The sequence below is a fragment of the Haemaphysalis longicornis genome, unplaced genomic scaffold (assembly GCF_048455015.1).
Source record: "Haemaphysalis longicornis isolate Haplotype H1 unplaced genomic scaffold, Haemaphysalis longicornis Haplotype H1 scaffold_2, whole genome shotgun sequence".
NCBI classification, from domain to species: domain Eukaryota; kingdom Metazoa; phylum Arthropoda; class Arachnida; order Ixodida; family Ixodidae; genus Haemaphysalis; species Haemaphysalis longicornis.
In genome coordinates, this window is record NW_027526295.1 from 20,768,916 (window position 1) to 20,791,161 (window position 22,246).

The 22,246-nt window shown below is 47.5% G+C and overlaps 1 protein-coding gene across 1 annotated transcript in view; it reads left to right on the forward strand.

Moving 5' to 3' along the window:
• The first annotated feature begins 3,866 nt into the window (after nucleotides 1-3,866).
• Nucleotides 3,867-22,246, forward strand: part of LOC144168788 (diuretic hormone receptor-like) — a 252,961-nt gene continuing 234,581 nt past the window's right edge. Inside the window, exon 1 of the mRNA XM_077697759.1 lies at nucleotides 3,867-4,130. The gene's annotated coding sequence lies outside the window, so the exon portion shown is untranslated. The remainder of the gene's footprint in view (nucleotides 4,131-22,246) is intronic.

A 22,246-nucleotide genomic window follows, 5' to 3' on the forward strand; every position in this document is an offset into this window, starting at 1 on the left:
GTCACGCGACAATAGCGAGTCGTACTGGCGGGGCCAACGTGACTTGGGCGGGGCAGCGTCAACATGGCCGCGCATTACTCCGGCTGCACGTTCCTTGGCAATGAGTAGGGAACGTGTCACACGTACAACACCAGCCTCCCGTCACCACTACGCTAGAGACGTTAAACCACGGAGCAAGAAAGTGCCTTAAACCTATTCCCTAGGTGTGTTATCAGAACCCGCCGCTGCCAGTGTCGTCCAAAGCTGCAGCCTGGTCATTCGCTCAAAACTCATGATCGAATCGATTGCCGCCAATCACTTCTTTATTTCCGTGAAGGCGAAGAGGGCAATTTTGCTACATCGATTCGTTAGAGCAAAATGGGCTAAGCGTTGATTTTAACGACAGAAAACAGACTTCAATATCACGCGTTTTAAAACATCATAGTGTTGGCAAGCCCCACTACTCCCCAGTCGCAGTGCACTGTTATTCTTCAATTTTATTAGCTAGTACTTTCATTAAGTCGAACTGAGCTCGAATGAACGATGAAAGAGATAAAGGAGAAGTCAGCGGCAGATTGGCAAGTGCCGAAAGTCGCGTCCTCTTCTCCGACGTGGCGGGATCTCTTCTCGTCCCTCGCCGGAGAAAAAGCGCTGCGATCGAGTCGTCCTGCGGTAAAGCGGTTAAGGTTAAGACGTGCCCCGTGCACACCTTGCGTTTTCTTAAGGAGTTGACCAGTTGTGGTTAGACGTGACAGCGCGCAAGAAACTTTGCTCACGGGTTTAATGCAATGAAAGAACCTACAAAATGGGTTAGGACGTTTTTGCAAGGACCACGTTGATGCCGTGTGGTGCAGACCCATACAGTGTCGCCTGAGCATTCAGAAGATCCTGGTGACGCCGTTCTTAAGATGATATTAAGCGTAAGAGCGCAATTCGACTTCCTTCTTCGGCAAGCAAAGTGCCTTGGGGATCGCCATGTCGAACGAAAGTGAAAATGGTGCGGAGGCACCTACGATGTTGGTACCCATAAAGAATAAAGAATGAACTGTAGCGAATAGTTTTATGTTTTCCACTGTTACAGGCGTACGGGTGTGGCCGATGGCAATGTACATGGCGAGCACTTTTGTCAGTGCTCGGTTCCTCGTCTCTTGGGACCGTTTGTTGAAGAACGATATGTTGTTGAGGGACAAAACTGCTTTTTACAGAGCTGAAGTTGTTCTTCGTAGACGTCGGCAGCGAATTTACGATAACAGACACCTAATATAATACGAGGGGGTCAATTGCAAAGAAGAATCAATAGATGCAGGAACAAGGTAGCGGCAGCCCTCACAGTGGAGCCAGAGCTAATGTGCAAACGTGATAATTCACCTCATAATAAACCCTTGAATGAGCTGGAATAGTGCTGGAATATTTATGCCGATCTTTACAAACATTGGCGGATGTAATGGCTAAAGTCGTTATGAAGTGGCGGATGGAATCCTGTGCCATGGACATTGCGCATGTTGGGTAATATAAACGCTGTTAGTGCGGTACGGTGTGCGCGTTAGTCCGACGCGTCCGGATGTAAAGATACGCGGCAGGGGCGACAGAAATCTGTCGTCTTTCGAGAACATGTGCTGTGAAGCAAGAAAGTGCCGTGTCAATTTTTTACTGTAAAATTTCCACCGAGGTAAATTTTACGCATTCTTTCCGTAAGTAGGTTGGAGTAATATTTTCTGCCCGTTTTAGATGCAGGAAGCAAACATCGTACTGGAAGTGTACTTGTACCTGTGTGGTATAGAAATATCGCTCGAAAAACTGCTACAATTAAGAACAAAGGAATGCGGTGTTGTTGCTACGCTTGGCTCGTACGCCCACATCATGTGTGCAGTCACATCAAGACAATAAGTAGAACGGGCCAGCAAATATGTTTTATTACATGGCTGTGATAGTAAAAGTTGTTGAAGTAAGCAGAGGCGATAATATTTTCCACACAATGGAAGACCAGGAATGTCGAGAGCTGTTTCCCTCTGATTTACACTCCTCTGTCGTGAATACTTTTATATACGAAAAATAGAATAGGATACGTTTCATGAGAAAAGGCGAGCTTCTCGATGTTTGACTCCCTCCAGAACGATGACGAATAATTTCTCAGGAGGGACCCACACAGCATATGCGTACTCGAGCTTTCAACGGATATGTGTTTTGTGCTAACTTTATTTAAGCCAGCTGCCGAAATTCCCACGCAGATAACCGAACATGCTAATAGCATTCTTACCTTAAAACATTCCAAGTGGAAGTGGCGATGTGCTAAATGAAATAAATAAACAAAAAAATCTTCGTACAGAACATGCCCATTTCAGGTGAGGTTGTTAGACATGGCTGAGCAATCCTCATGCTACGTTTGACAAGCCGACGAGAAAAACCGCGCAAATCATCCTACTCCTGTCGTTATATTTTGGTCACGAAGGTCGTGTTCTGTGCTTGAATTACATAAATTTATTTTCCCTACTACTGTGATTCTCATACATTTTTTTTTCACGAATTTTTAGTCATTTTAGGTTTGTGTATTGAACCGGCTGCTTCGAATTCTTTTTCGAGTCGACGTGAGCTCGCATTCCGTTTCTTGGTGAATAATTTTCCACAATAGCTGACACATCACTCGGCAGATCATTTACATTTTTGCAGTGGTTACATCTTGGTTCTGGCCTAAATACATGAACCATTAGGCCCTGAATTGCTGTTTCAAAACTTACACAATACGCAGCCATTGCTTACAAAAGGGGAAATGGCTGCCACACTGTTTTCCTTTTATAACCCGCCAAGCTTTGTTTTATAACATGGCGTCACGAAACCTAACAAATACATATTTTCGTTGCATCAGAATTGGGCTTTCCTGGTTCATTTCAAAGCCGGTAAATTTCGAGCGTGTGCCGCAAGCATCATCCAGAAAGTGCGTGTTACGTCAGTCCTTCCGCCGGTGCCAGGTTTTACGGGTGTGCTGGGAGCATAAGAAACGCGAAACCAGCAGCGCTTGGGAAATAACTAATTAGGTCACCACCCAACGAAGATCCGGATGGTGAGGCAAGAATATTAACCTCCGTCACAAAAGGGCGGTGACAAACTGACGGACCAATCAATTTACCACGCTCACCCTTTGTTCACGAGTCAAGCTTTACCCTTCTACCAGCCGTAACAGCAGCTACATCGGCTGCAACGTAATGCTTAGCAAAACATCGCCGGATAGAATCCCACGTGGTGGCACCTTCTCCATAATAGTTTCAATGTTTTAGGTACAAAAAATACAAATCCTGCATAACAGAGAGCCAGGCCCACTCGACCTCTGACAAGCGCAACAAATTGGACAGTTAGGGTGGCGGAACAGGGAGGGAGAGACGAGGAGTCAATGTCAGGCGTGAATGCCACGCAGAACTCTCGCTTTGGGGACAAAGCGGGGACACGTAGGCTGCGGTGCTCTGTGATGTGGCGCCATCTGTCCGCCGCGAAAGAAACGTTACCGTCGGGAAACAAGCAACATGCACGGGTAAGCATGGGGAGCGCGAAGGCAGCGGGGGCGAGGAAAGGGACGGAGGGCGCTGAAGAGGGCCGAGAAAGGAGCAAAGCCAGACAGAACTTGCAACGGAGTGACTCCGGGCGTGGCGGCTTCCGCGATTTTTTCCGCGCTCGTCCTCGCGCGCCGCACGCCGAAAGGAGCTCGTCGCAACTTGGAGATGGAAACGTCCGGGGCGCGGGAACGCCGGTTGCGCTCCAACGGAGCTGGCTGAACCCCCTGCTTGAGCGGCTGTCTCTTTCCTTGGGAAGCAACGACACTCACGCTAGGTTGGCATTGGCTTGACGTCAACGATATTTCTCAAACTGCTCTGAGTATCGAAGGTCTCACAGAGGACGTTTCTTTCAATGTGCTGTGGTGTGAGCGACAAGTACTGAGCTTCAAGAACATCAAATGTGAATTCTTCGGCAAGCAGCAGAGTCCTCACAGCTACACAGCTACCTGTTTTGGGCAGCACTAATTGCTCGCAAGGACTGGTCTCAAAGAACTGAGCACCACTCAGCATTCAGTTCTGCTGGAAGGAGTCTTCAGGATCTTGCAACGGTGCCCACGGAGAGTGCTTAGCACTGATCAGGCAAGCGGCCTTGCAGAATAAGTACAGGTAAGATGGGCATGCTTTTCGTATCCCAATAACCCGTTCGTCAGAAGAAGTTCCAACTTGCATTTCTTTTTGGTCATGTCGATGTGATGATCAAAAGCGTCGCGGAGTTATATTCGGCACGTGGGTATTCAGCAAGCTAAAATGGGTGGCTTCACCATGTTGCTTACTTCGTTGAGGAAAAGTTTTGGTGCTTTGCATCCACGCTGCTACATTGCGTGCACTTCGTCCACATAGTGAACCGTGCATCAGTGTGTCTCTCTCTCTTATCGGCTACTAGTTAATACTAATTCTCGATTTGTAATACTCTTACCATGCTGTTTTTCTTCGAGAGCACAATAGTCCGAAATACCTCAAAGTACAGACGTCGATTTCAACTACAAATGCTTGATCATTTGTAATATTGTAATGTAACTTTCACATATGTGACATTCGATAACCAGCTCATTAGTCCGGCCGTGTTTACGGAGGATGTTTTTGCCTGAGTTTTGGTCCTAGAATAAATTCGGAGAATTCCGTTAATTCTTTGTTTGCTTCAGTATCACGGAACGTCGAACAGTGGAGCAGAGGTTAGGTTTTTTGACACCTGGCAGTGGTATTTATGCGGTAATGGTGACTAAATATGGAGGGTGTTATATGAAGGCCTGCACGAGCAACTTTTTTGGCCTTGTTTAGACAGTTTGCCTCGCCATTGTGGTAGTACGTACACAGCATGATTTAACCAACAGTGACATAAGCTTGTTAGCTGGTTGTACAGTGTTGGGTTAGTAGCAGGAACACTAATAGAGACTGTCCTACGAAAAGCGACAACTTTTTTTTATTGTGTATTGCCGAGCCGCTTTCTCGATACATTTTTTTCGGTGCGAACAATCTTGTGCTGAGAAATTTTTTCGGAGTTATTTCTTAGAACATAATTGGGCTGCTACGTGAAAAAGAGTAATTACTAACGCGGACGGTGAGAGGCACCTGCAAAGTATTCGTGTATTAGAACATATACCCCAATTGTATATTTGAAATATTTCTCACTCCTAATTTTCTGCGGATTACGCACATAGCCATCTACGGTTTAAAACAGATTAACTAGCGGAAAATGCATGATAAATAAACGCACTATGAGAAACGTTTATTAAGCATCGCTGTCATGGCTTCTTAGTAATTTATTCGGGCATCGAAGCTTCTGAGAAAGCTCTCGGTGTTCTATCCGAAGAAGGGGGTAACTAAGTATGAGCGGAACGGAATGCCTGTCGTAGTGCTTACCCAAATATTCGCCTTCGTCTTGGCTGTCCCGAAAAGTCTCTATGAAAACTTTGGCCGTCATTGAAAAAATATATATTCTGTTTTTTTGAAATAACCAGTGTGCACGTTTAGTAGACATTGTTATTTCCATTCCGCAGTGCTATAAGATTACTCGATGTGCGAAAGTTGACTGCATGCTCAAGCCGTACTGTGGGCTTTTCTGTAGCAAGGTATTCTGATATTATGGAAGCGCTCAACTACGGTGAGCACTGCGGCCAGAGTGCGTCTTCGGTGTGTAAATTTCGGAATGTGCAGGTATGCTAGTCGGTCAGCCTCACATGCAGCACCTAAGAAAACGCCACAAACTGCAAAAAGCGGCCCGCCTATTTCCAAAAACAATCGTAAAATCTCATTCGACTTTTATTTAAAATACGCGCAAAAAAGTCCCAAAAGACCACAGCAGACATAAAACAACGATCTTTGTGCGACCCTACGCAAAGAATAAACGCTTGTTTTAACTAATTTTTTGTGCGCACGACTGACTCGGAGACAACCACGAAAACCGCTTCTTTCCTCTAACAGGGCCACACGCAATCTGTCATTCATAGCGATATCCTAAATGGTGCAAATGCGTGCTGTTTGGGAGAGCGCACGTGTTCGAAGTTGTAGTAGTGTTAAGCTTGAAACGCCGAGTGCCCGATGAGAAACGGCTTCATGACAAGGCTCCATTCAAACCCATTTATCGTACACCTGGTAATTTTTGGGCCCACACTGTGTTGCACGGGTAAACCAATGGTGCCCAGTCTTGCTCGGATGCACTGATGTGTTTAACGGTATGTGCCCGGCGGGGGAAAAGTCTTTCGCTGCCAGCTGCACCTATTCCAGCGTAGAGGTCGGAAATGTGTTATGAGGATTGGAGACCGTACTCGCTGCTGTATTTTGCCGTTTATGATTACGCCCTTTCCAGTACTTTTCAGCGGCAGCTGTCGATTCATTCTGATGTGGGCTGAATTACGGGAAGTAATTTTTCTGGGCCACACTCTGTCACTGTTGTCCGTCCGCGCATGCCCATGGTCGCATGCGCCGGCCGAGACCACTTCGCTTTTGACACATGCGAAATTTTGCGAAAGGGCGGGGCGGGGCCTGCGCAGTGGGAATGAAAATCACTCGGTCCGGAGCATGCGCCCATTACACGCTGCAATTTCACGCTTCGTAACAACGTTTCTAGCTTGTTGTGCGGTCTGAGAAGAAGTCCCATCATCACATGTAGAGTTGTCATATAAATTGGCCATAATCAGAACTACAAATACAGAAATCCACGCCCTGTATTCTCCAGACATACACGTTGTCTGCCTTGAAACTCCTGGATTAAACAGAATTGGGAGATGTAATACGTTTCAAGCACATTTGAAGTGAACTGCAACCGTTTTCACGTGGAAACGCCCAGAATAGCACATTACACACGGCCGCCCTCCAATTAATTCTTTGTCCGGCATTGAACCTCAAGTGCGGAATTCGAGAAAAGAAGTATTGTTTTCAAATAATTATTACAGTAGCGTAGCTGTGTGCATCGAAACTCTGCATACAGTTCGGGTCACTTTGGGGGATCCTCTCCGAAACATTTCGCGTCATATGGCGGATATAACACTGCCATCACTTCGTACGTGACGCCCTCAATATTGAAAGAACAAACAGAATCTCCGCGTCACCCTTCGCTCCAACCTTTTCGGCCAGCAGGGCTAAAACGGGGGATAGTTTGTCGTACGTGCTTTTGTGTGTGCGTCTGTGTGTCTCTATGTCTCTCCGTGTCGTTCCTTTTCGGTTTGAGCCCTAAAACAGGCAATTCAAGAGCGAAACTTTACGCGTGGGTGTCTATTTCACTAACAAGGTTAAGGGAGCTCACACTTACCCGTATACTTGACGGTAGTGAAGCTGTACGCAGCGTTCACGACAATCACAAAGATCCAAGTCCACGACTGCAGCCGATTTGCTTCTACGCTGCCGCAATGACCTTTACTCCATCACTGTTAATATAAATGTGAGCTTCTCTAATTGTTTGGGAAGCGGTAATCATATGACATCACCTTGGAGGGGCGCACGTTATGACATGTCTTTCTCGTTCCGAGAAAGTGTGGCCACGATTACGGCGGCTGTGACAAACGCGTGCCAGGGACTCGGCGCGGTCGCGGCAAGGCTCGCATAGACGAGCGCTCGGCATTTTCTGTTTTTCTTTTACGTACCGGGCGGTCGCCGCAGTCTTGGTCAATCCCCCTAAGTGGGTATGCTGGACTTGATAAGCCTGCGCACAGGACGCTGAGAGGTCGTCACGAGGCACAATACACACGGTCGTCAGGCATTTTCTTCGTTTTGTTAACGTTCTGGCGGTCACCGCGAGGCCCGCGCTAACGAGCGCGTGGTCACGTCTGCTCTCTCGGTAATTTCTTGGTATTTTTTACTGCTGACGCGAAAAATGACGATTTGTAAACACCTTCGCTAATAAAATAATTTTCCGCGAGTTTCCCTAATCTTTACGGCCGCTCAAAGCGCAAACAAAAAATTCGGCTGCTGGTTGTACAGGTATGTATATGATCAAGAACGAGGCTTCTAATTAGATCGCCTGACCATTAAAACAGATTTTGCAAGAAACCCTGCTTGGGATTAGTTATATTTTAGGGCAACCTCATCCTGTTCATAAATAGGGATTGTGCAGCAAGTATCCGTAGTTATGCAGGCATGTCATCAAAGTACGACCTCAAGAAAATTACCTGCCCGTCATAAACCTTTTATTAACTGCAACGTGTTCTTTTTGGCATTGAGATCCCGACAAAATGCAGTTGTGTTACTGTCTATATCAGGAGACATCTCTGAGGAAGTCTGCCTCATAAAGCTAGCAATTTTGGTTCTGTTCCGTAGGTGCTACGGGGATTTCGCGCGATGCTGTCAGTTGAGGACACAAGGTCCGGAAGCGTTACAACACATCTGCCTACACCCGCTTTACCAAGCTCAGTCTGGGACATGTTTGAGTGCGCTGAATATTTACAAAAGACTGACACGAACCACACGCACCATACTAGCGCAATTCCTAGGAAACTGCAAACCATTATGACCATTCAGCGTATTCAAAGAAACATTAGTATCAACGGGACCTTTGACCATTGTAGTCTGTGAGAATATTTAATTTATTTGTTCCAAACCACCCTTTTTCCCTGCTATTTCTTACACAAAAGTCACCCAAAAGCATAGCTTCTTGCTACCACTAGAGGCATCTGATTCAATCGCAAGTGATCGCCAAGGTTTATTAAAAAAATGATAACGAATATTGCTACGTACCGCTCAGCACTCACCCTCTCAGCATACAATGAGTAGCAATGCATTCAACACATAGATAACGGTTTTGCTGGTCTTTTTGGTTAGCCAAAATATACCAGTCAGAACCTTAAAATTGCAGCGACGAATCTTAGGCACTGTGCACAAATATTTTGTCCTGTTCAGTGTTGTCGTAATGAGCCTTGTAATTTTGTGTGCTCAAGGCGCCCTGCCTAGATTTGGCAGCCGTTCCACGACAATCCAGCAGATCGGCTTCTAGTTGAGTTTCTCAGCGCTTCGAAGGGCCCTATTTCGTTCCGCAGTATCGTCAGTAAGGCTTGTGGTTCTCTGAAGATTTAACTTCAAAATCGTGATACTCGAGCTGGTACACGTTGGGCGAGATGTCTTTCCGCTTAAAAAAATATATACAACTGCGTCTACGCACGCGCCATGGCTTTTCTGTTGTTGCACTGGGTTATGGCCATGTATGCAGCATTAAAAAGCCGAGATGCAGTGCTGGCGGCTCTCTCGTGACCCGAAGAAACAAGGACGTTTGAAGATAGTCGTCCCCGTTAGACTAAACACGGAATCTACATCGGCATCACGTATCTGTCTTTAGATTGGACGAGCCAGAGAAAGAGTTTTTCTCTTATACGGGAATTCAGCCAAATTGATGGACTAAAGAGTTGACAGTATAGGATAAGATAAAAACAAATACAAAGCCAGGGAGGACCCCCATGATTAATTGATTGATTGTCGGGTTTAACGCGCCGACGCAACGCAGGCGATGAGGCCGCCTTAGTTGAGGGCCCCGGAGTAATTTTGAACACCTTGGCATCTTTAACGTGCGCTGAAATGTCGAACAAGCGGGCGTTTTTGCTGTTCGCCTCCATCAGAAAAGCGGCTGCCGGGGCCCGGAATCGAACCCGCGTCAGAGACTTGGTAGCGGTTCGTTGCTGCGCGCAGACTTCGGATGTTCCCCTAGGTGAATGGAATTTGGCCGGTCTGTAGTATTTACGGTAATACTGAGAGAACAATCGCATTCACAACTCCGGGTGCCTACGCCAACCATCTCCTCTTGTCACGCTTCATCATGGCACTCTCGCTGGACCATCCTTCCTTTCGCTTCAGGAGAACGCCGTTGGCCAGTAACAAAAGTAAATTTTTCCGTGCCGATGCGCATTGCGATATTATAGCTTGAACATGAAGGTTGTTCAAGCTAGAATAACAAATTCGTTGCCAAACTAAGTTCGGGGAGGGTAAGCCGGATGAGTCTAGGTGACAATTACTCAAGACGAGGAGATAACTGACAACTGCCACGAATAACAGTGTCTCGCTCACACCCACTGGTCTCTTCGAAACAAGGCTCATCGTTTTCCATCCCATTGAAAGGGGTTAGTTTTTTGTGGGCCTCGAATGTGGAATATGAGGTACGCTGGACATTTTGTACATGAAATTCTTTAGTGTTCTCGTCAGGCCGCGGGTTTATTTTCAATTCCCTCCAAAAAAGCAGCTTGTTTCGCAGCGATTTTTTGGCTGCTGGAGAGGGCTAACAAAGCCTGTCTGTTTTCGTCTCACCAGTTTTTTTCTCTTGCATATAGATTCAATGGCTCTTTATTTTCCCCTCTCTGCTCGGCCGCGACGAATAAAAATAGGAGGAGGCTGTCCAAAGCCATAGTTTTGAGAGCGATAAGCAAAAGTCAACGTGCGTTTCACTGGTACGTTGTGTACCTCATTTCCTCCGTTTAGGGTTAGAATGTCGGCTAGAATGTCGGCTTTATGAACAAGCTTGGCACTGTAGTGGTCTTTGGTCGGAATTCTCAGCCGGCGTCTTGGTGTCGGCTACGAAAAACGAGAAACATGAAGAACACGTGGGCGTTCTTGGCGCGCCAGCACCGCAGGGGCAGCTAGGCTCAGAAAGCTTCCCACGCTGGTACTCTTGTTCTGGGGCTGCGCTGCGACCCAGGGGTTCCCGAAAACCCATTCAGCACTTTACCATTTATTCTTCCGCCTATCACTCTGCCGTTTTGGGTTTCCGAACCACAAAAAAATCAGTTTTTATGCGGAACGGCTCACAGAGGGGCTACAACAAACTGAGATCGCTGAGCCAGCAGTTGTACTCCACCGCAACTCTGTTTCCGCTCCCCTGACGCTTTTTTTTTTTGTTTTCTGCTGGTATGTTCAGCCGGCCAAATACGAGGGGAGCCGTCTGCTTGGAAGCGATCTACAAAGACCGGCTTTGAAGATGCCATCGTTGTGCCGCCGTCGGCGTTGCTAAAGAAATCGCGCGCTTCGGGCTGCTGCGCGCACTCGCCGTCAACCGCAGACGCCTTGCATACTGTTCTCTCCCAAGAGTGACTTTACTCCCAAAGCTCCCAGCCACTTTCAATCCGCGAGCAAACTGACGTGCCTCTGAAGTGGGAGATGGAGATCACAGGGCCCGGAGCTGCGTCGTTAAGATTCCGACGGGGTGTTCCCTTGAAACACACTTTTTTCACGGTGGCGCCACCGCTGCGTTCGCCCCCTCGAGACTGCCACTGGCTTCCCACGAAGATGGTGGCCGCCTCATCCCACTCTCCAGAACTTGTAGAGTGGTTTTGCGACCAGTACCTTAGTTAGGGTGCGTGAGGGAGGCAGTGGCGCGCACACGTGGTGCGCATGAAACATCCGATAAGTATCGCGGTAATGCTTCTAGTACTATGAAGGAAACGCTACGTTGACTCTCACGCGAAACGTAATGGGAAAAGTGAGTAAGTGCTTTTATAAGAAGCACTACTCCGTCCAATATACTGCCGTAAAAAGGTGCTTGATATTGAATATGCAAAAATAACCACATATACTCCACGCATACTGAAACCGAAAGCAAACATGCCTGCGTCTCGGAGGCGATACGTCATAACGGATCCATATAAATCATTGTGAATTGATAGTGTGCTTTCTGAATATTCTAGCAAGGACAACAAAAAGTCAACAGTCGATCGTGTAAAAGGGTTTTCTATTTCAGGTCGCTCGTTTTCTTCCTTCCTTAATATTTTATAATAAATATTATGCAACACGCCTCGCCGCATGATGGAAATGAGTTCATATTGCGCGGCTTTCTTGATTTCTGGCCAAGCGGCAGTTTCTCGTGAATCCGCTGTGTGGCACAACGGATTTACACAACCATCCTGGAGACCCTCTGCATCGCTGTCGCAGACGAGAGGCACCTTCTCCGAAAATAGGCATACACCGAACACTCAATTTTGTTCAGGGTCCCAGCGAATAACATGCTACACTTCTTGTGTGAATGAAGTCAGTATGAATGAAATACCCTTGATCGGTTTCATTCACATGTAAGTCTGAATACGACTTATGAAAATATGGATGGTTCCCCAAAATTACTAAATGCAGCAGCCATTAAGTATCAATAGGACTGAAAGCAGCAAATTTAAAAAATTGTTTTTTACGGCAAGAAAGCAGGCAATGATACTCGCGCTAACATTCACTACCGCAGTCTTTGAGCTTGTGAAGGTGTTTGTAGCAAAGGTGTAAACGGTCTTAGCTCTTACGTTTACGACACCGAAATAATAAGAAAAAGGCCTCATAAGTCATGGCATCTGCGATGAAAGTGCCATAGTTAATGAACCTCTGACGTGAATGATAAATATGGCTGCGAACACGCGACGCTTTCTAGAGTGTAATTATGCAGCAGTGTGCTTAAAAATGTACCTTTTTTTATTCTGTTGGTCTCTCTGACGGGCGTTGAAACTGGAGCACCCAAACATCCCTTTTATGAAGCCTCTCATCCTCGTCCCCAAAAAACAAATCCGGGACTCAGCCCTGTTTACGATCTGCCCGCCAACGGGAAGCCGATGTTGTTCGCAGCAATCAAATTGCTACAACCACGGGATGGAGGATGCGGACATCGTTCATAATTTGCCTCCAAATATCTTTATTACTGACGGGGCTGTTGTTCTCTTGCTGTTTTCTTCGGGTATGCCTCCTCGACGGCGCTGAGTTTTGCCGTGTGTTTCCGGGCACACGGCTGTTATTCGTGAACATACGGCACTCTAGCCGACCCTCTCGCACTTTGATTCCTCGTCCAGCCACCAAGCACGAAGTCGGGCTGGCCTACTTTGTAAATCTCACCCGATGACCACAACAGTGGAACCGCTTTTGAATATGGTAATAACCTCTGGCGCACAAACGCCATTAATTAATGTTAGATAGATAGAAAGAGAGAGAGATCTTTATTTAGAACCAGTGGTGGTTCAGACTACCCGACTACAGGTCGTCTTCATTGAATACTAAACGCTGCTCCAGTGCGTTTTTTATTTACCGCGCTGGAGCCAGCGGTTCCTCGAAAGAGGAGTTGGAGTCAGCCAGATTGGGTCAATGGGATATGATATGACAGAGGCGTTGGTGCGCGTAAGTAAGGAACGCTTGTGGTACTCTAAAGACATTCCCTTAGGGCTAGTGTCTAATTGGGATATCCACCACAGTGTTTGCACACTGGTGGGTCTTCCGCCCTTGTATTAGAGAAGAACTACAAACTGACGATTTGGTTTGGGTTCTTAATAAAAAAACTGCGCGGAAAACACACTCCAGAAAACGAAATGGACGGACTATCAAGTAGATTTTTTATTTAAACGAGCGCGATATATAAGGAGCATCGTGGGAAACACAGGTAAACCAGAAACCCGCACACGAAAACGATCGTGTACCCTGCTTTCATGGTACAAGGTTGTTAACTATATCAAGGACGTGGTTGGTCCTACAAAACAAAATCAGCCAATTATCTCTATTTCGAAAAGAATACCCAGTTTCAGGGACACTCTGCAAACTGGATAGAGATATTGAGTAAATTGAAATTGAATAAAGAAGTAAACGGCAAAACCTGATAGGAATGAAAAATGTAGTCAACGGGTCAATGATAGCTTAGGTTTGTTATGTGTCGGAGGGACTTTCTTTGGGCTGAGTAGAACTTATTTATATTTTGTTTTGAGGTAGTCCAAAGTACAATAATTTACCTTGGAGCAAAAAAGAGCTTTGAAAACTAATAACTTTTTTTTTTCTTAGGTACAACATAACGGTCTCTGAAAAGAGCGCCTCAGATCTTAGCCAGAGAGCTAAGTACTCGGCTCACATGCAAAGGTCATGAAATTTTCTGATTTAGATTACTCCAAGTGTTTTAATTTCTGCCACTACTTCGATGTAGTTTAAGCCAATGCGAACGCAAAACTCATAATATAAGCGCTTTTTGGGATATTTTGGTTAAGAAAGCAGCGTTCGCCATTTGAAAAATTTCATGCGGATCTTTAGATTGTATAAAGATGCTCGTACCACCGGCATAGATATAAAACCTAGCTTCAGTAGTTATGTTTATGACATCATTGACATATAAATTAAAATTCACGCGGAATCATGGCGTGATTTCGCCACAATTTCTTCAAGGTTAGCGTTTCGCACGTTGGGACGTCCTTATAAAGGTGGCGTTGGCTAAAGGCAGCCTCGTTGCAAAGTGACTTCGGCAAGCCCAGCACTGCGGGAAAGCTGCCACGGTTGCCCAGACGGCCCAACCGCGTCTCGGCGCCTCCGTATTGCGCCACACACGCTGGGGTTCAGTCCGCACGCGCGTCAGCACGTTTCTTTTTCACCGTAAAACGCATCATCCGGTTGTAGTTTGAAAATTTTTTGAACATACTTGGGGGGGGGAATCGTTTTATGCAGGAACGTAGCAACGTAAAAAATAAATACTGTAACGCTAAGGGGTATTTTAAGTGTTCACAACTGAGCGCTTAGTAACCGAGAAATCGTATGAACCGGGACCATACCAACGGGGTTCTATTGTACTACCCCCGCATCGCATTCCACTATAGTGTTTTTGTGTGATACCGCACACTCTTCCGCCCGGCCGCAGTCAGGGTTCGGATGAAGCCGATTGCCCACCATAAGACACCGCTTGCGAAGTTTAAAGGGACACTGAAGTGAGTTTGTCAAGCTCCCGGTTTCGCTTGCACTGTTTAGACTGGCTCAAGTTAACACACTTTTGATCGTTTATCCGTTTGATAAGTCGGTAATTATTTTATAAAGGGGCAAAGAAGAAAAACTACCATGCGCGGTCTGTGGCGGCCGCACAAACTAAAGGCTGTGACGTCGGGAGGAGGTGGCACCGTGATTGGACGATGTCCAAGGTTAGCATTAAAACAAGTTTCGGTTTCAGTTCTGTAAATAAACATGCTTTGCATCCGACGGGATCGTTGGATGAGCATTCTCGATATCTCAGTAATCGTCGTACCCCGCTTATGCCATGTTGTCGGCTGTAATATGCCTAAGATAAGCCTCCCAGGTAGGCTTGTCATCGTAGAAATCACTAGCCGAGGCCTACGCACTGGATGAACGCCCCCCGCGTCACCGCAGATGCTCAAATGCCATGCGCTTTTCTCCCATATTCGGAGCTTGCCTCACTCATGCCTGTATCATAAAAAGCGTGTTCGCACCAGGCCAAGGGTGTGCTGATTCTGGCCTGTGCCCACTGCCAGCAAGCAGTCGGTGCTTGTGGCAACAGCACCCCAACGAGAACTGGCTAGCGCGTCAGTGTAAGTCTGCGTGCTTTCTGCGAACTCGCTAGTGGAGCAGTGAACGTTAGGGCCCAAAAATGGTGAACTCGGGTTAGAAAACATCGGCCGCAAACGAAAAAATCAACTTACAAAAAAAAGCATTCACCCGCGGGTATTCCAACTCGCTACTTGCAAAGCAATAATGCTAGCGCTTCAGACAACTCGGCCACGAGCCAGACCTGGCCAAGTGGGATTTATAAGATATATAATATACAAGTTTAAACTTTTATTTAGTTTTAGCATTTCAAGTATTTTAGGTTACTATTTGTTGTATAGCGCTCGTGCAGAATATCTCACGTCCAGCAATTGCATCTCTTAGATGGAAAAGCGTTCGCATGTGTGTGGTCCTGCTGCTGACCGCTGTGCTTGTTCACCCAGCGCAAAAAACGCGCTTCCGGCTCTCTAGTTTTGCGCTGTACGGTAAAAGTTTCAGTTGATTTTATTTCCTTAGTACCTATATTGACTTCGCTGATTCTTCTCCCGCCTTCAAGTGACATTAGCTTTTTCTACTTGCGTAATGTCAGTGAGGCGCCGCATGTGCACTTGTAGTGCTTGCGTGGAGCGACCCGGACTCGGAGCTTGATACAGTGTACAAACTAACAAATTAAAGATAGGCACATTCTTCCATTCACAAACGTGTTGTGGCTTAGTTTCAACTGATCGAGCGAATTGCGACTACCCGTCGGCGACCGGCGGACTAAACGCTGGGCTGACTGGCTCGGTCGGAAGGCCGGCGAGCCTTGCAGTAGCGCAGCCAATTGCCAGCTCATCTCCTCCTGACGTCACACGAAAACGCCACAGAAAATGGGCGAGGACAACATTTTCAAATTAATTTTTCTGCTAAATAAATTTGCGTAAACGCGCTCAGAGTGGTCGAAACATGGTCTGTGGACTCCCGACTACAATTTGCGCTAGTAATCGCGCAACGTTTATAAATAACTTCAGTGTCCCTGTAAACGGAGCCGAGAACAGGACTCGGGCCTCAAAACTTGCCGCCACCTTCTTTAGACCAGACTGCAGTTTAAGGACGTAAGGGAGGACCACCAGCCTCCCTTTTTTTGCCGAAGTGAAATCTGTACCATCGTTGTTACGCCTGACCTTTAGGATCCTCAAGAGTTTTTTACATGCCCACTAGATGATGCGTTCGGGGCACCCATCTTTCAGTGGCCTAACCAGCTGCCCCACGACACTCACCTAATGTGTGCTGGCAGGACTTAAAGCGGACCGAACGTGCGACACAGTAATGGCGTTGCGCACGGTCTATACTTTGTTAGGAGGGGTTTCTGAGATCGGCGTTTAAAGACGGCATTCTAGCAGGCTTTGGCTGACATATGGTCCTAAAGACATTCCGGTACGCAGGCAATTTTGTGATTTTCACCGGGCACCAGGATGTAACGAGAATGCAGGTAGACATGTTGAGGCTATTCAGAGAGGGGGCTCTCGGTCTTCCAGCTGAAAAGGTTATACCAGCTCCAGTTCCTGGACGTGAGATTACAGCTCAAGGAGGATGATGCCTGCTCGATTTATAAACGTGATTTAGGATCCTGCTTGCCTGCTGGATTTATAATCGAAGATCGTGCGTGTGCTGCATAGCCCATGGACACGGGTTCAATTCTCAGCCGCGGCATCCGCATTTTTAGTGCAGGTGAAAAGCGAAAAAGCCCGTGTGTTTGAGATTTCGGCGTCAGTTAAAGATCCCAGGTGGTCAAAGCTAATCCAGAGTACTCCACTACGCCGCGCCTGATCTCCTGTGTTGCGTCGGAACGTTAAACCGGATAATCAGTCAATCAACACCATTACGTTGTCGTCCATTGAGTTCACCTTATGTACGTCGCGCCACCACACAGTAGCTGAGAGTGCCGCCCCGCAATCTCTCATACTTGTCTAGGCTCTAGCGGAATAACGACAGAAGAGAGATCGGGGCCATGGCTGCCCGTAATGGGAATAAACTTTAATGACACAGAAGACTACACGATCATGGTTGGTAATTGAACGGCGCATACTCACGGGAGATTTCACATCCTCCCGCACCTGCATTGTTCGTGTCTGAAATTAAGTAGGAGCTATGCATAGCACGCAAAACTTGCTGGCTAATCAACGTTTCTCCAGCTGTAATCGTATCTAGATCAAGCAAAAGCGTTGTTCTCTATCATGTTTTTTATAGACGATGTGTGCGCTAAATACCGCAGTTCATACAAAGCTTAAGCGTCAGGTCGGCTCCCCTTAGCACTGCGCGCTGATGCCTCGCTTTTACGCGTCTTAGACCCCTCTGCTCTTCAGCACAGCTTGAAGGTGCGGATCTGGTCCTTTGGAGCTTCAAAGCGTTGCTACGACTGCCCTGCGGCGTAGCGCATACCCGCTTTGAAAATCAACATTTTCCGAGGCCCGCAAGATCCTTCATGGTGGGTGAAGAATAGGTCCACAACCATAACGTTTTTTGTTTCGTTCCAGGGGGTCAATCCTCGTAAAGCGGTCGCAAACTTTGTATCCTCTTGCGTTTCCAGCGGTGAATGCACCGTCGTACAGGTTTTAGGAGAGCCTGACATTTCCGAGGCGAAGCGGGTGATATGACTGCGTGTCCAGCTTCCATTAATGTCTGCAGTCCTTCAGTCTTGCAGCTTTTGTCCTGAAGATGATGTCGTGCAACTCCCAATATCCTGGCGTTGCGGTAGTCCTTGTGCAGCGACTGTAGTGGTGTTCCCAGACCGACCTTCTTCTTGGCTTGTGTTTGATATGTGTATACGGCAGAAGCCATGAGAAAGGGTTGTTCAGTTGTTCCTACATCGGTGAGATTTAACGACTCAGATTCACACATGTTAGAAACTTCCTGCATTACGTCAATAGTTAGACCTAGCCAGGTTTCAAAAGCAGGCATATCCTCGGGGTATTCACGCTTGTCTTTCGCTGGCAGGCTCGACGCTACATTGGTGCTGGTTCCTATTTGCAAATCCTTTAGTTGAGAGTGATCTTTCGCATGCTTGTATAAAGACGCCTCAGCTGTAACGGCTGCTTGTTTATTTGCCGAGACTCGAGAGACGTTAGCGGGCGAATTGCTTTTCAACGTCTTTGTGTCGTCTGGTTAATAATTATTTAAGTTCTTCGCACTTCGCACGTAATTTTGAACAGAACAAGTCCTTGAGCCGAGACACCGGACCAATTGTACTGGGACGGAACTGCTGACCGCATGCAATCCACAGTCGGTGTCCCGCACGTCGTGATGTGCACAACGCGGTTTGTGCTGTCCCTTAGTTTTCTCGGTGATAGACGTAAACGACCGCGTATCTCCCTCTTACATGTCGGATTATTCTGTGTTCTCGCATGCAGTCGCATAGGAATGCTTCCCAAGCCTCTACCATTGCCGTGAGTCACCATTTAATGTTGAAACCTGCAGCCTCGGTAAAAACTTTTGAGAGGCCGATGCTCGTAGCGGACGTGAGGGGGGTCGCCTCGATGTGTTGCAGCGCGAACGCCTTTGGACACCATGGTCGATGCCTGAGGGAACGTCCTGTTGCTTGAAGTGCTGTTGGTGGGGACTCGCATACTGGGCGCCTTCGGGACGTTCAAGGCACGGCGCAGACAGTTGAGGTCAATGGCACAGTTCTCCTCGGAACGCCAAAGTGTCGAAGTAATCCCCTTGAACTTCCTCATGGTCAAAAAGATTGATGATTTTCTGGTCCGTCTCATACATTGCGGCGTCTTTGCTTTCGAGCTCGTCACTGGCCTCTTGAAGGCCATATGGAGTCGCTGAGGCGGCTGACAGAAGATACGTCGCTGCCTTCAGCAGTAAGATAACTGCTCCGTGAAGGGTACGTTGCTGTCAGCGTAGCTTATCCATCGCACACATTCAGTCGGTCGTCACTGAGTGGTCAGGATCAGCTAAAGTGACCTCCGGCTTAGGAGACTGTGGTGAGGGGGAAATTCCCTCGCAGGTTCTTTTCGGGTATTCTGCGGCCAGTAAGACCTGCCACAGTACCAATAATCCGACGAAGGCACTTGGCCACGGCACAAAAACATGTATTCTCAAACCAACACACACACGGCAAGCAACTACAACTCGAAGTTCCGCCAAATATACATAACACAGGGAAGAACCAGTTCTAAAGAAAACACACAGAAAAACTTCCACCAAACGTTCGGGGCGATAAGGCGTGGTTGTCTGTAGGGCGTTGTGGGTTCTGGTGGCGATGCGAGGCGAGGCGGAGCGGGGCTACGATGAAGTCGTCGCACGTGCCGGAACGTCGAAGAGGAAGGCGCACCGTTGTCCTAGCATACAACGGTGTGCTCGGCCCCCACTCACGATCGGGCAACCTGTAGCAGCGGTGCAGGAGGCAACCGGGCAGTGCCTGTCGCCGACGGGCAGCAGGCGGCGGGTCGTCCCAGGGGTGCAGCACGGCAACGTTGCGTGCCTCCACGAATCAGCAGTCGCGCCTAGGCTCCACGATGCCAGGGCGCCTGGTAGATCCCTCTCGAGCTCGGGTCCCGAAAACCCGACGAGCATCGAGTCTTCATCCTGGACGTCGCGCTCCTTCAACCTGCTCCGTGCGCTCCTTCCGGCGTTCTCCTCTTTTCCAGGCTGGCTTCCCCAGCTCCTCGGTTGTGGCCACCTGGAACTGTCCCGCGTCAGCCCCGCGTGTGGCTTGCTACTTCTTCTTCGAGCAACCACACTAAGGGCAATCCCCGCACGAGTACAGTGTGGGTATGCTCCTCCGAGGTTGTCGTCGTTGTCGTCGTCACAACGGGAACCTCACCTCACACAGGAAAAATAGCGGTCAGAACAACGGGCTTCTTCGTACGTCATGCCAGGGGTGACGTCGGTGGTCTCCATCCTAGCGTGCATTATCTTCCCGCGTTTCGGTGCCAAAATGTAGCGAAAGAACGACGGAAGCGAGACCGGGGCCATGGCGGCCAGTGCCGAGGATGATACCTTAATAACACAGAAGCCTACACGATGAAGGCGCATACGCATGTGAAATTTAACATAGACAGCACTACAGTGCACTAGATTCTAGCACACTGTAACAGGACCAAAGAGCTCGTTCCGATCGCTAGCCATTACTACGAACCTTGTGTTCGCCCTCGTCGGTGCCTTCGCTTTCAAAGCGGCTTGTATTGTACGTGCAGCAGTGGCCTACCCTCCTCCGTCGCTGCCGCTGCCGTTTTCCCTTCATGGCGCGTGCTTCGTCGCCCATTGTTAGAAACCTTCTATGATCCGCCTCCGCGCTTGGTCTTTCTTTGTCGGTGGGTGCTCCCCGCCTGTCACGCCTCTTTCAGTAATCATCAGCCTGGTTGTGTCCACTGCAGGGCGAAAACCTCTTCTAAAGATCTCGAGCCAAGTCTATGGAGTGCTAACTTAATCCATGCTTTCCCCCATAATTTTAGTAGCTCCTCTCTCAATGGAGTCCTCGGCCGACGCCTATTGCGTTTACGGTCTAAGGTAAATGGTAAACGAATGGACCAATGAAACTGAATTAACGTCTGAAGTGGGGCCAGTCGGTTCATTCGGAACATACAAAAAAGCGCAAAAAAACAACAGAGCTAAGAGTGAAGGAAAGCACAGACAGGCACAGATCAGAGTCTGTGTGTACTTTTCTTCAGGCGTTGCTCTCCTGCATTTTGAGCTGTTTCGGATTTTCGGAATCGTCCACATGTTTTCCCTCGTGTGCATGAAGTAACGGGCCCATGCTCATTTCCTTCGCTTGAGTTTAGCTAGAATGCCTTCCACCTTATTCGGTAGCCTAAACCACGCGGCTGTTTTCCTGTTCCCCAGCGTGCCCCTAGCATTCTCCTTTTCATTGCCCGTTGGGCCAGTCTAAATTTCCTTTCAAGTCGCTTATTGTAACCCCGAGTTTCTGCATCGTACGTCATTACTGGAGGAACACATGGATTATATAACAGCTCTCTGACTGACGGAGAAGCTAACTAGGCAGGATATCGGAATTCTTACCAAATGCTACCCACCGCATACTTATTCAGCGGGTAATCTCATTTTCATGGTTTGAATCACCAGCTATCACTTGCCCAAGATAGGTTTATAATGGCTTACTGCTTCCACGACTTCGTCCCGTACCTTAAAGTGACATTTCGTGGCATGCTGATTGAACCTCAACTCCGATATTTCGTGCTTACTTTTGAGCCTCCAGCTATGGCTTCCGAGCCCAATTCGCAAAGCATGCGCTGCAAATCACGACTGCTTTGACTGAATAGGACAATCCCGTCTTCAATTCTTAGGTGGCAGAGATATTCCCCATTGATTCGCACCCCGGTTTTCCTACACTAAATCTTTCTGAACACACCCTCCAGAGAGGCTGTGAATAATTGCGGAGATGTTGTGTCCCTTTGCCCCACCCCCTTTTGTATATAAAACGTGCAAGCTCTTGGATGGAGCCGTATAGTTCCCGTGCATTCGCCGTATATATATATATTTGAAAAACGCTATGTATGGCTTCTAGACTGCGCGATCAAGGAACGCCTTTTCTTACTGCTGAGGTGGGTACACAGTCGAATGCTTTCTCATAAAGTATAAATGCCATGTAGAATGGTACATCATATTCGGAACATTTTTCAGTTACCTAATTGATATCGTGAATATGGTCTAATGTTGCAAAATCTATCCTATACTCGGTTTGTTCTCGTGGCTTTTGCTAAAGTGGTTAAAGTGGCACTTATGGCACTTATGGTAATGTGCTAAGGTGGCACTTATGCGAATAAGAATTACCTTTGTAACTAACTTAGAGGTAACTGAGAGCAGGCTTCTTGCTCTACCTCACAAAAAATAGAGCTCTAAGGCGCTCCCTTTATTAATAACGTATGCTTTTGTGTATTCAGCGCGCTGGTGATTTGATTTGACCGCCGGCGTATAATGCATACTAGCTGCAATGCCCGGCGATGCCCGACTATACAAGTGGAACTAATTTGTATAGCACGGGCTTATTTATTTACTAATTGTCGTAACTAGTTCACCGCGGACTTCTACAGAAT